Source organism: Mus musculus, chromosome 8 (assembly GCF_000001635.26).
Source record: "Mus musculus strain C57BL/6J chromosome 8, GRCm38.p6 C57BL/6J".
Taxonomy (NCBI): domain Eukaryota; kingdom Metazoa; phylum Chordata; class Mammalia; order Rodentia; family Muridae; genus Mus; species Mus musculus.
Window position 1 is genome coordinate 5,106,145 of NC_000074.6, and position 12,920 is coordinate 5,119,064.

The 12,920-nt window shown below is 40.7% G+C and overlaps 1 pseudogene; it reads left to right on the forward strand.

Moving 5' to 3' along the window:
• Gm5605 (predicted gene 5605) lies at positions 11,137-12,715 on the forward strand (annotated as a pseudogene).
• The last annotated feature ends 205 nt before the right edge of the window (positions 12,716-12,920 follow it).

Consider the following 12,920-nt stretch of genomic DNA (forward strand, 5'->3'; position numbering starts at 1 on the left):
TGAACAGAGCGCTGTGGTAAGGTATGTAAGGAAGGCACAAAAATAGGCAGAAGACAAATGTCCAGTTCTCAGGTATTTAAACCCAACACTAGAGTAGGCTGGGTTCTAGCTTATATCTACAGACTCAGGAGTCTGAAGAGCATGAAGCATGAGGATATGAAGTTCAAGACCATCATGGACTAGAGAATGAGGTCCTGTTTCTATCTCTCTCTCCCAGGAAGACAAACACACTAACACAAACCATTTAGAACAGTTTCTTAGAACTCAGTATGCTTAAGATTTCAGGAGGCATTTTTTAAATGTAGGTTCTGACTCTTGACTTTGTTTTCTATAGAGCTCCCAGTTGAACGTAATGATGCTGAATAGGGCACCCCTTTGAGATTGGGCAGGGCTTTGATTGTGTCTCTAGTTATATCATAATAGTGAAGTCTGACTGCTCACACTCAGAAGCTACCTGTGAAGAAAAACTCCTCACAGAAATAATGGCCTTCTTATCACGACTTGACCACCGGGCAGAAGAAAAACAGTCCTAGGTCCTAGCAGCTGGAGAACTGGGGACCCTTCCCCTTTAACCTATGATTGAGTTAATGTCAGGATCAGGGCCATTTTCTTGACTGATAACTGATTAATTCTCCTTGCTAATATAACTTCTGTTCCAGTAATGTCCTTTTAAGCTGTTAGGTTGCTTTGTTTGTGCTTTCTTCTGTTAGTTGGTTATAATTGGCGCTGCCAAATCCAGCCTCAGATTGCCTAGATTGGAGTTAGTTGGCAAGAGGCTAGGTTCTGGAAGATTCTTTCTTCTCTCCCACTACCTGCCCTGCCTTGTGGCTAAATGATTAGCTAGGTTTCCCAGCAAGGCCTCTCCTCCCACTCCTGGCTGTGCCTCTCCATCGGTCTGATTGATCTCTGGTTCATTACCTCACCTGGTGGCAGTCAGTCCCAAGGCATGTGAGGAAGGTGCGCCTCCTGCTGCTGCCTTTGTGTACCTGCCAGAGCTAGTTCCTTTTTGCCTGGCTGCCCCAGTGTTGGGGAATGTGAAGGCAGGGAGGCAGGAATAGGTGGTTGGGTGGGGGCATTCCCTCATAGAATCAGGAGGAGCGGGGATGCGATAGGAGGTTTTGGGGGATGTGAAATCAGGTAAGGTGATAACATTTGAAATGTAAATAAATAAAATGTCCAATAAAATAAAATAAATAAAAATTAAAAAATAAAAGAAAAAATATCAGAAAGGTAACCTAGGATCTGACTCTATATAGCCTACTCATTTTATCATGTCTCTTCTGCCAAAGGATATTTGAGCCCTAGCTTGGAAGGATTTAGATTTGTACATTTCTTCTAAGTTGAAAGATTTCACTATTAGGTCAAAGCACCTCACTTTCAGACTTCCTCCGTTGAATTACAGGGCAGTAAACTTTGTGATGAGGACTGAGTTTGTAGCTAGGCTGGTCATCTGCAATCAATCCTATCCGCATCTTCTCCTTTTTTCATATAAATGGGTTTATTTGGCTTACTAACCATGTTAAATGGCCAGACTATTTCTAATAAAGAAGCTTTCTAATTGTGATTTTTTTTATGGCTACACATTTGTCAAAATATTTTTAATTGGTATATACTTGTTGTCCATGGTGACAGGATTCATAAGGACATTCTCTTTTAAGTAGATTAAGAATGCTGGCTCACAACAATATCAACCAACCAGAACCCCCAAAGCTCCCAGGGACTAAATCATCAACCAAACAGGACCCATGGCTCCAGCTGTATATGTAGTACAGGATGGCCTTATCTGTCATCAATGGGAGGGGAGGCCCTTGATCCTGTGAATGCCCCTTTGTCAGGGAATGCTAGGGCAGGGAGGTGGGAATGTGTGTGTGTGTGTGTGTGTGTGTGTGGGAGCACCCTTATAGAAGCAGGGGAGGAGGGGATGGGATAGGAGGTTTGCAGAGGAGAAACTGGGAAAGGGGATAACAGTTGAAATGTAAATAAATAAAATATCCAATAAAAAATTAAAAAAAAAGAATGTTGGCTCCTATCACTCCCTCTCCTTCCCTCCAATTTCTTCTAATCTAGCTTTGTTTCTGTGTCGTAAGAATATATGAGTTTATATATCTGTATAGACTCCAGAATCTGCAGTGAGAATATGTGATGTTTGTCTTTCTGAATCTGAACTATTTTGTTTAATATGATGATCTCTGGTTATATCCATTTTCTGACAAAAATATGTAATTTTGTTCCTTTTTCTGGCTAAATAAAACTCTAATGTATATCTATTCTACAGTTTCTTTATCCATTTCTCTGTTGACATACCTAGGCTGATTTCATAACTGGAGTATTGTGGGTAATGATGCAATAAAGATGGATTGAAAATGCCCTTGTGGTGTGTTGACTTAGTGTCATCTGGATACCCACCCAGGAGTGATTAGCTGGGACATAAAGGAGTTCTATTCATTGCTTTTGGAGGAATCTCCCTCTGATTTTATATTGTATTATTTTATTTTATTTTATTTTATTTTATTTTATTTTATTTTATTTTATTTTATTTTATTGCCACAGTGTAGGAAGCAGAGAAGAGAATATGAGTGCAGAAAGCAAGGCCAGAACAAAGCTGCTACTCAGTTCGAGATGGCTCGATGAGGTGATCTTAAGTTTCCAAGGGCAGAATGTTTTGCATGTAGACAACCTGCAAATGAGCAGTCTGTTTGACTAGACAGAGTGCTACAATTCTGACTTTAAAAAAAAGTGTCAATGCATATCTAATTTTCACATTGTTTTTACATAAATTTTCACATTAGGCTTGAGAGGCCATACTCAAGTTCTGGAATGATTCACAATTAATGAGTATCCTTAACTTTAGAGACAGCTCTAATGCAAATATTTAAACACACAGAAATAACTGCTCATGTACAGAATGGTGGGACAGGTGCACATTTGACAGAGGAGGGTGGCATGTTGAAGCTTGGTTTTCCATTGTCATGGTTCTCAGATTCCTTATATGAAGCTCAGTTTCCAGTGATTCTAAAGAAAGCAGCACCTCAGATCGTTGGAAAGCTGGCTCAGTAGTTGAAAGCACTGATTGCTCTTCCAGAAAATCTGGGTTCTAACCCAGCACCCCCGTGGCAGGCCACAACTGTCTGTAATTCAGGTTCCAGGGGATCTGAGGCCCTATTCTGGTCTCTGTGGGCACAGCAGATGTGCTACACAGACATGCCTGCAGGCAACACACACACACACACACACACACACACACACACACACACACACACACACACAAACACATGCTTGCATGCACGTGTGAGAGACAGCAGCACTTCATTGCCCTGGCATCCTTGGTGGGGACATAGAAGTTGTTCATTTACTTTGCACTTAAGGTTTCCCTTCTAACATGTCAGTTGATAGGGACTGGGCTTTCATAACTTGCCAGGGTGTCTGCCCAAAAGTTCAAATCTTCTGCTGTGTTCCACTAGGGCAATCCTATAGGAAGTCCAGCAGTCTCAAGTTACCTGGTCTGTGGGATCTCTCAGACACTGAGAAACCAATCAGACAGCATACACCAGCTGATATGAGGCCCGCAACACATATTCAGCAGAGGACTGCTGGGTCTGGAATCACTCAGAGAAGATGTACCTAACCCTTGAAAGATTTGGGGCCTCAGTGAGTGGGGTGATCTGGTATGGGGGAGTATTGGTAGAGGCATCATTTTGGGGGAGGTGTGGGATGTGGAGGGTGGACTGACAGGGAGATACAATCTAGACTGTAAAAAAAAAGATTAAAAATGAATAATAATAAAAACAAACCCTTATTAAAGTAGGTTTTCAAAAACCAAAGCTTCCAATGCCGTACATTCATTTTCATTGCATTGGAGGACATCTTTAATTTCGTTCTTAATTTCTGTATTGACACATTTTTCATTTTTCAATTCAGTTTTCATGTGTTTGTAGATTTTCTGTTGTTTCTGCTATCACAATGTAGCTTTAATCTGTGGTGGTCTGATATGATACAGAGAGTTATTTCAATTTCCTTATGTCTGTTGAGACTTGCCTTGTGACTGACTATGTGGTCAGTTCTGGAGAAACCATGGGGTGCTGAGAAATTATATTCTTTTGTGTTTGGGTCAAATTTTCTCCAGATATCTATTAGATCCATTTGAGTCGTAATGTCTGTTAACCCAATTATTGTTCCATTTAGTTTTTGTCTGGTTGACTGTCCCATTGGTGAGAATAGGATATTGAGGTCTCTCACTATTATTGTATGGTGTTCAAAGTTTTGGTAATGGTTCTTTTACAAATGTGGATGCCCTTATGTTTGAAGTATAAATATTTGAAATTGAGAAGTTACCTTGGTAGATTTTCCTGTGATGAGTATGAAGTATCCTTCCCATCACTTTTGATTAATTTTGGAAGTCTACTTTATAGATATCAGAATGATTCCACCAGCTTGTTCCTTTGTTGCATTTGATTGGAAAATCTTTTTCTAACCCTTTATTCTGAGGTAATGCCTATCTTTGATGTTGAGTTGTTTTTCTTGTACATAGCAGAAGTGGATTCTGTTTTCACATCTGTCCTGTTAGCCTGCATTTTTTTATTAAGGGTTTGAGTTCAGTGATATTCAGAGATATTATAATCAATGATTGTTATTTCCTTTTATTTTGTTGTTGTTGGTAATTGTAATGGTATAATGTGTCTGTGTGTTTCCCTTTTGATTTTTCTGGTGTGAGATTATTTATTTCCTATGTTTTCATGGGTATTCTTTACTTTCTTGGGTTGGAGTTTTTCTTCTAGTATCTTCTGTAGGGCTGTATTTTTTTATGGATATTGTGCAAATTTGGCTTAGTCATAGAATAACTTGTTTTCTTCCTCTATGGTGATTAAACTTTTACTGGGTATAGTAGTCTGGGATGGTATCTGTAGTCTCTTAGAGTCTTCAAGACATCTGTCTAAGTCCTTCTGGTTTTTAGTGTCTCCATTGAGAAGTCACGTATAGTTGTAATAGGTATGACTTTATATCTTACTTGGAATTTTTCCTTTGCAGCTTTTAATATTCTTTCTTTGATCTATATGTTTAGTGTTATGATTATTATGTAGCAGAGGGAGTTTCTTTTTGATTCAATATATTTGGAGCTCTGTAAGCTTCTTGTACTTATAGGCCTCTCCTTCTTTAGGTTAGGAGAATTTTCTGTCTTTCATATATATATATATATATATATACATATATATATATATATAATTAGGAATTTTCTTCATTTATATCGCAAATGCTATTGCAAAAGTCCCCCCCCCCCCACTCCCCTACCCACCCACTCCCACTTCTTGGCCCTGGCATTCCCCTATACTGGGGCATATAAATTTTGCAAGACCAAGGGGCCTCTCTTCCCAATGATGGCCAACTAGGCCATCTTCTGCTACATATGCAACTAGAGACAGGAGCTCTGGGGGGTATTGGTTAGTTCATATTATATTATTTTTCCACCTGTAGGGTTGCAGACCCATTTAGCTCCTTGAGTACTTTCTCTAGCTCCTCCATTGGGGGCCCTGTGTTCCATCCAATAGCTTACTGTGAGCATCCACTTCTGTGTTTGCCAGGCACTGGCATCTCCTCACAAGAGACAGCTATATCAGGGTCCTTTCTGCAAAATCTTGCTGGTGTATGCAATGGTGTCTGCGTTTGGAGGCTGATTATGGGATGGATTCCCGGGTGCGGCAGTCTGTAGGTGGTCTATCCTTTCGTCTCTACTCCAAACTTTGTCTCTGTAACTCCTTCCATGGGTGTTTTGTTCCCAATTCTAAGAAGGGGCAAAGTGACTGCACTTTGGTCTTCATTCTTCTTGAGTTTCATGTGTTTTGCCACCAACAGATTGGGAAAGGATCTTTACCTATCCTAAATCAGATAGGGGACTAATATCCAATGTATATAAAGAACTCAAGAAGGTGGACTCCAGAAAATCAAATAACCCCATTAAAAAATGGGGCTCAGAGCTAAACAAAGAATTCTCACTTGAGGAATACCGAATGAATGAGGACCACCTGAAAAAATGTTTAGCATCCTTAGTCATCAGAGAAATGCAAATCAAAACAACCCTGAGACTCCACCTTACACCAGTCAGAATGGCTAAGATCAAAAATTCAGGTGACAGCAGATGCTGGCAAGGATGTGGAGAAAGAGGAACACTCCTCCATTGTTGGTGGAATTGCAAGTTGTACAGCCACTCTGGAAATCAGTCTGGCTGTTCCTCAGAAAATTGGACATAGTACTATTGGAGGATCCAGCAATACTTCTCCTGGGCATATATCCAGAAGATGTTCCAACCGGTAAGAAGGACACATGCTCCACTATTTAATAGCAGCCTTATTTATAATATCCAGAACCCAGATGTCCCTCAACAGAGGAATGGATACAGAAAATGTGGTACATTTACACAGTGGAGTACTAGTCTGCTATTAAAAAGAATGAATTTATGAAATTCCTGGGCAAATGGATGGACCTGGAGGGTATCATCCTGAGTGAGGTAACCCAATTACAAAAGAACTCACATAATATGTACTCACTGATAAGTGGTTAGGAGAATATTCTTCAATGATTTTGTTAAAAATATTTCCTGGGAAGAAGGTATATTCTTTTGTTTTGGGATGAAATGTTCTATAGATATCTGTTCAACTCATTTCGACTCTTTCAAATAACACATTGGTATGATATATAAGGCATATGAATATATATATAAGGTTATAAAATTATAGATTAGATTAGAGATTACAGAGGAATGAGATATGTAATTTAATGCTCAGATGTTGACTTTTATATAGATAGACTAAGAGTAAATATCGTTACTGTCTCTGTAATTTAGGACATGGTATTTTAACCCAAGTATAAAATGACTAAAGCTGACAATACCATGTGAAACATTTTGGGAATTCTTAAGCTTTGTTTCATGTATGCATTTCCAAAATGAATAAGTATCTGTCTCCACACAGAGAGGGGTGGGACCACTATATAGCTAGCCACAAAAGGACCTGATGATCTTATTTTCAAAAGGAGAAAGGCTTACATTTGGAAGTCTTCCTTGTGAATTTCTTTCTCTTTCTGAGAATCTAACAAAAAGAACAAAATTTCTCAGATGTAGTAAGAACTGAAATAACAAAACAAAACAAAAACTCCACTTCAGAATATTATTTTGGAATTTTTATTTTTTATTTTTTTATTAAACATTTCCTTTATTTACCTTTTAAATGTTATCCCATTTCTTGGTTTCCCCTCTGAAAACCCCTTATCCCATCTGTACTGGATGGTTTTGTGTGTCAACTTGACACAGGCTGGAATTAGCACAGAGAAAGGAGCTTCAGTTGGGGAAGTGTCTCCATGAGATCCAGCTGTGGGGCATTTTCTCAAGTAGTGATCAAGGCTGGGAGAGCCCCTTGTGGGTGGGGTCATCCCTGGGCTGGTAGACTTGGCTTCTATAAGAGAGCAGGCTGAGCAAGCCAGGGGAAGCAAGCCAGTAAGAAACATCCCTCCATTGCTTCTGCATCACCTTCTGCTTCCTGACTACAGCATTTTGAAGGTTTAAGTTGAATAAGTCCTTTCCTCCCCAACTTGCCTCTTGGTCATGATGTTTTGTGCAGGCACTGGCAGAGCCTCTCAAGAGACAGCTATAACAGATTCCTGTCAGCAAGCACTTGTTGGCATCCACAACAGTGTCTGGGTTTTGTGATTGTATATGGGTTGGGTCTTCAGGTGGGGCAGTCTCTTCTCCACACTCTGCTTCAAACTTCAGAAATTGTAATCTTGCCTGAGATAAATGCTTCTTTATATTAAGAGTTTCCATGATGGTTTCCCTAAAGTACACTTAATAGTGGCAAAATACACCTTTTTTTTTTCTGCACTTCATGGTCCACAACACTGCCTTCATTCCCAGAGCCCTGTGGGCACCAGGAGTTATCTCCTTTCTCGGGGATAAGCAGAGTTGGTTCTTTTTTTTTTTAATTTATTTATTTGTTTATTTATTTATTCATATTAGATATTTTTTATACACATTTCAAATGCAATCCCAAAAATTCCCTATACGCTCCCTCCACCCTGTTCCCCTAGCCACCCACTCCTGCTTCTTGGCCCTGGCATTCCCCTATACTGGGGCATGTAAAGTTTGCAATGCCAAGGGGCCTCTCTTCCCAGTGATCGCTGACTAGGCTATCGTCTGCTACATATGCAGCTAGATATACGAGCTCTGGGGGTACTGGTTAGTTCATATAGTTGTTCCACCTATAGGGTTGCAGACCCCTTTAACTCCTTGGGTGCTTTTTCTAGCTTCTCCATTGGGGGCCCTGTGTTGCATCTTATAGATGACTGTGAGCATCCACTTTTGTATTTGCCAGGCACTGGCATAGCCTCATATGAGACAGCTATAACAGGGTCCCTTCAGCAAAATCTTTCTGGCATATGCAATAGTGTCTGAGTTGGGTGGCTGATTATGTGATGGATCCCCGGGTAGGGTAGTCTCTGGATAGTCCATCCTTTAAATTCATCTGGAAAAATAGGATAGCAAAAACTATTCTCAACAATAAAAGAACCTCTGGTGGAATCACCATGCCTGACATTAAGCTGCACTACAGAGCAATTGTGATAAAAACTGCATGGTACTGGTACAATGGCAGGCAGGTAGATCAATGGAATAGAATTGAAGACCCAGAAATGAATCCACACACCTATGGTCACTTTATCTTTGACAAGGGAGCTAAAACCATCCAGTGGAAAAAAAGATAGCATTACCATGTAGATGAATGCGAATTGATCCAGTCTTATCTCCTTGTACAAAGCTCAAGTCTAAGTTGATCAAAGATCTCTACGTAAGACCAGAGACACTGAAATTAATAGAGGAGAAAGTAGAGAAAAGCCTTGAAGATATGGGCACAGGGGGAAAATTCCTAAACAGAACAGCAATGGCTTGCGCTGTAAGATCAAGAATTGACAAAAGCACCTCATAAAATTGCAAAGCTTCTGTAAGGCAAAAGACACTATCAATAAGACAAAAAGGCCATGAACAGATTGGGAAAGGATTTTTACCAATCCCAAATCTGATAGGGGACTAATAGGCAATATATACAAAGAGCTCAAGAAGCTGAACTCCAGAAATTCAAATAACCCCATTAAAAAATGGGGCTCAGAGCTAAACAAAGAATTCTCAACTGAGGAATACTGAATGGCTGAGAAGCACCTGAAAAAATGTTCAACATCCTTAATTATCAGGGAAATGCAAATCAAAGCAACCCTGAGATTCCACCTCACAGCAGTCAGAATGGCTAAGATCAAAAATTCCTCACAGCAGATGCTGGTGAGGTTTTGGAGAAAGAGGACATCTCCTCCATTGTTGGTGTGATTGCAAGCTTGTACAACCACTCTGGAAGTCAGTCTGGAGATTCCTCAGGAAATTGGACATAATACTACCGGAATATCCAGTACTACCTCTCCTGGGCATATACCCAGAAGAGGTTCCAACTGGTAATAAGAACACATGCTCCACTATGTTCATAGCAGCCTTATTTATAATAGCCAGAAGCTGGAAAGAACCCAGATGTCCCTCAACAGAAGAATGGATACAGAGTTGATTCTTTGAGGAAAAACAAAAACAAAAACAATATAGATAAACCTTTAGCCAAAATGACTAAAAGGCAGAAATAAAATTTTCAAATTAACAAAATCAGAAATTAAAAGGGGAACATAATAACAGATACCTAGATATCTAGGAAATTTAAAGAATCCTTGGGTCTTACTTCAAAAACCTATACCCCACAAAATTGGAAAATCTAAACAAAATAGGTGCTTTTTAAATTAGATACCACATACCAGAATTAAATCTGGGTCAGAACAAACAATTTAAATAGTCTTATAACCCCTAAAGAAATAGAGGCAGTCATTAAAAAAATCTACCCCCCCCATTTGACCCCCAAAAGCCTAGGGTCAAATGGCTTTAGCAGAGGATTCTACAGACTTTTGAAGAAGAGCAAACACCAATACTTAACAAATTATTCTACAAAATAGAAACAAAAGGAATGTTGCCCTGCTAATTAAGGTCAAATTCTACTCTTGTCCATATAGCCTTATAACGTCTGTGCAAATTGGTAGATTCCCTTTGTCCACAGGGATTTACCTCTGACCTGTCTAGGGAGTTCAACCCTCATCCATCTGCCTATCCGCACTACTTGTGGAATGTGACATAGCCTTGGTTAGATTACAGGTTCAGCTTCCTTTTTCCTAATCAGCAAGCACCTGAGATATCTGCAGTGCCTCTTTGTCTTAGTCAGGATTTCTATTGATGCAATGAAACATCATGACCAAGAAGCAAGTTGGGGAGAAAAGGGGTTATTCAGCTTACACTTCCACATTGCTTTCTTCACCAAAGGAAGTCAGTACTGTAACTATAAAAGGACAGGAACCTCCTGGGAAAGCCATCTTGGTCCCCGGATCCTTAAGAGACTAGTCTGTGCAGGTGAGAGTGTGGACTACAGAAGCTAACAGCTTCTGGGAAAGGCAGAAGCCACACAGCTTCTGGGGCAGGCCCCGTTTCAACTCCAGACATCCAGGCATCTTCCCTGCCAGAGGAGATGTGTCCACCCCATCTGGGAGGGCTTTGCTGGAGCACCTGGGGGAGCCATCCCTGGTCCAGAATTTCTCAGAGACTAGACTGTGTAGGTGACAGTGCTGACAACAGAAGCTACACAGCTTCTGGGACAGGCCCTCTTTTGGGCCTTCATCTTCTGCCAGGAGGCAGGTACAAATGCCAGATATCTGTGCACCTTCCCTGCAAGAGGAGAGCTTGCCTGCAGAGAGTACCCTGACCACTGAAACTCAGGAGAGATCTAGTCTCCCAGGACTGCTGTTAGAGGCCAACAGAATCACGGGAGGAACAAGCTCTAACCAGAGACAACTATAACAACTAATTCCAGAGATTACCAGATGTCTAAAGGCAAATGGAAAAATCTTACTAACAAAAACCAAGACTACTCACCATCATCAGACCCAGCACTCCCACCTCAGCCAGTCCTGTACACCCCAACACACCTGAAAAGCTAGACCCGGATTTAAAAGCATATCTCATGATGATGGTAGAGGACATCAAGAAGGACTTTAATAACTCACTTAAAGAAATACAGGAGAAGCAGTTCCGGTGAAGCTCCCAGAGTTTGTTTACATTCCGAGAAGACCTAGCGGTTGGCTTCTCCGACTCAGACGCCAAGATGGGGAAGTCATTCACCAATTTCATGTGTAAGAAGGATTTCCATCCTGTGTCCAAATCCAACATCAAGAAGGTATGGATGGCAGAACAGAAAATATCGTATGATAAAAAGAAACAAGAAGAATTAATGCAACAGTACCTTAAAGAGCAGGAGTCGTATGATAACAGATTGCTCATGGGAGATGAGCATGTGAAAAATGGCCTGAATTTCATGTACGAGGCCCCGCCAGGAGTTAAGAAAGAAAACAAAGAGAAAGAAGAAACGGAAGGAGAGACCGAGTACAAGTTTGAATGGCAGAAAGGCACTCTGAGAGAAAAATATGCCAAAGATGACATGAACATCAGAGATCAGCCCTTTGGTATTCAGGTTCGAAATGTAAGGTGTATTAAATGTCACAAGTGGGGCCACGTGAACACAGATCGAGAGTGTCCCTTGTTTGGTCTTTCTGGAATCAATGCAAGTTCAGTTCCTATTGTGGCTCAGGGACGTCGATGCATGCCTCGGATCTAATAGCGGAGATGAGAAACAGTGGGTTTGCACTGAAACGAAATGTACTGGGGAGAAACTAGACCACAAATGATCCATCACAGGACTATGTCGGAAGTGACTGTGAAGAAGACCCTGAAGTTGAATTCTTAAAGTCGCCCACCACCAAGCAGAAGCAGAAGCTCCTCAGGAAATTGGATAGACTTGAAAAGAAAAAAAAAAAAAAAGAAAAGAAAAAGAAAAGTGATAAGAAAAAGAAGAAGTTACAGAAGAGCAAAAATAAACACAAAAAACGTAAAAACAAATCCCCTTCCTCTTCCTCCTCCTCCGAGACATCAGATAGCAGCAGTGAGAGTGATAACAAAGAAAAGAGAGAAAGAGAAGAGAAAGTAAAAGAAGAAAATCAAATGTTCTGAAAGTAAATCCAGTGACTGTAAGGAGGACAAGTCTAAGAACATGCTTTACGAAGAACTTTCCAGCAGTCATAGTGACAGGGGAAAAGTCCAGGACAAATTAAGGTTTCCAAAACAAGAGACCTCTGGGGAGAATAGCATGTGGGTCCATTCTGCTTCTGACCAGACATCCAGAAGCCACTGGCACAGTCCAGAGAAGAAAGGGTCTGACAGAAATCGGGGAATCTGAAGTCAGAGACGTAGCCGGGCTTAGAGCAGCCAGCGAAGTGGAAGCAGGAGTCCTTACCTTCAGAAGCACAGGGAGGTGAAGAGCCGGCCACACTGGAGCCCTAGTGAAGAGCAGAAGGGAAGAAAGGGCACCAGAAGCCATGGTGAAGGTGACCATAGAAGAGAGCATGTGTGCTGAGCGCCCAGGAGATAAAGGGAGAGGCAGCAGGCTCAACAGAACTTCAGAGCAACCACCTGGGCATCAAGGACATCTTTAGCAAGGGCTAACATACACATTGTTATCTAATAAAAAAAGTCAATTTATTTTCCATCTCTGTAAACTGTTGTTTCAAGTATTAAAGCACCGTTGTACCACAACCTTAAGTTTGCAGATATTTGCAGGGAATTTAGGGTATACAAGTAGTTTTTGTTTTGTTGTTGTTGTGGTGGTGGTGGTGATGGTGGTGGTAGTGGTGGTTTTCTTGTTGGTAGTTGTTTCTTCTGCCTTATACCAGATTTAAAATATGTACGTAATTCTGTGACTTTGTTGTTGTTTTGAAATACCATTAAAACAGTGACAGAATCTTGAATAATTATC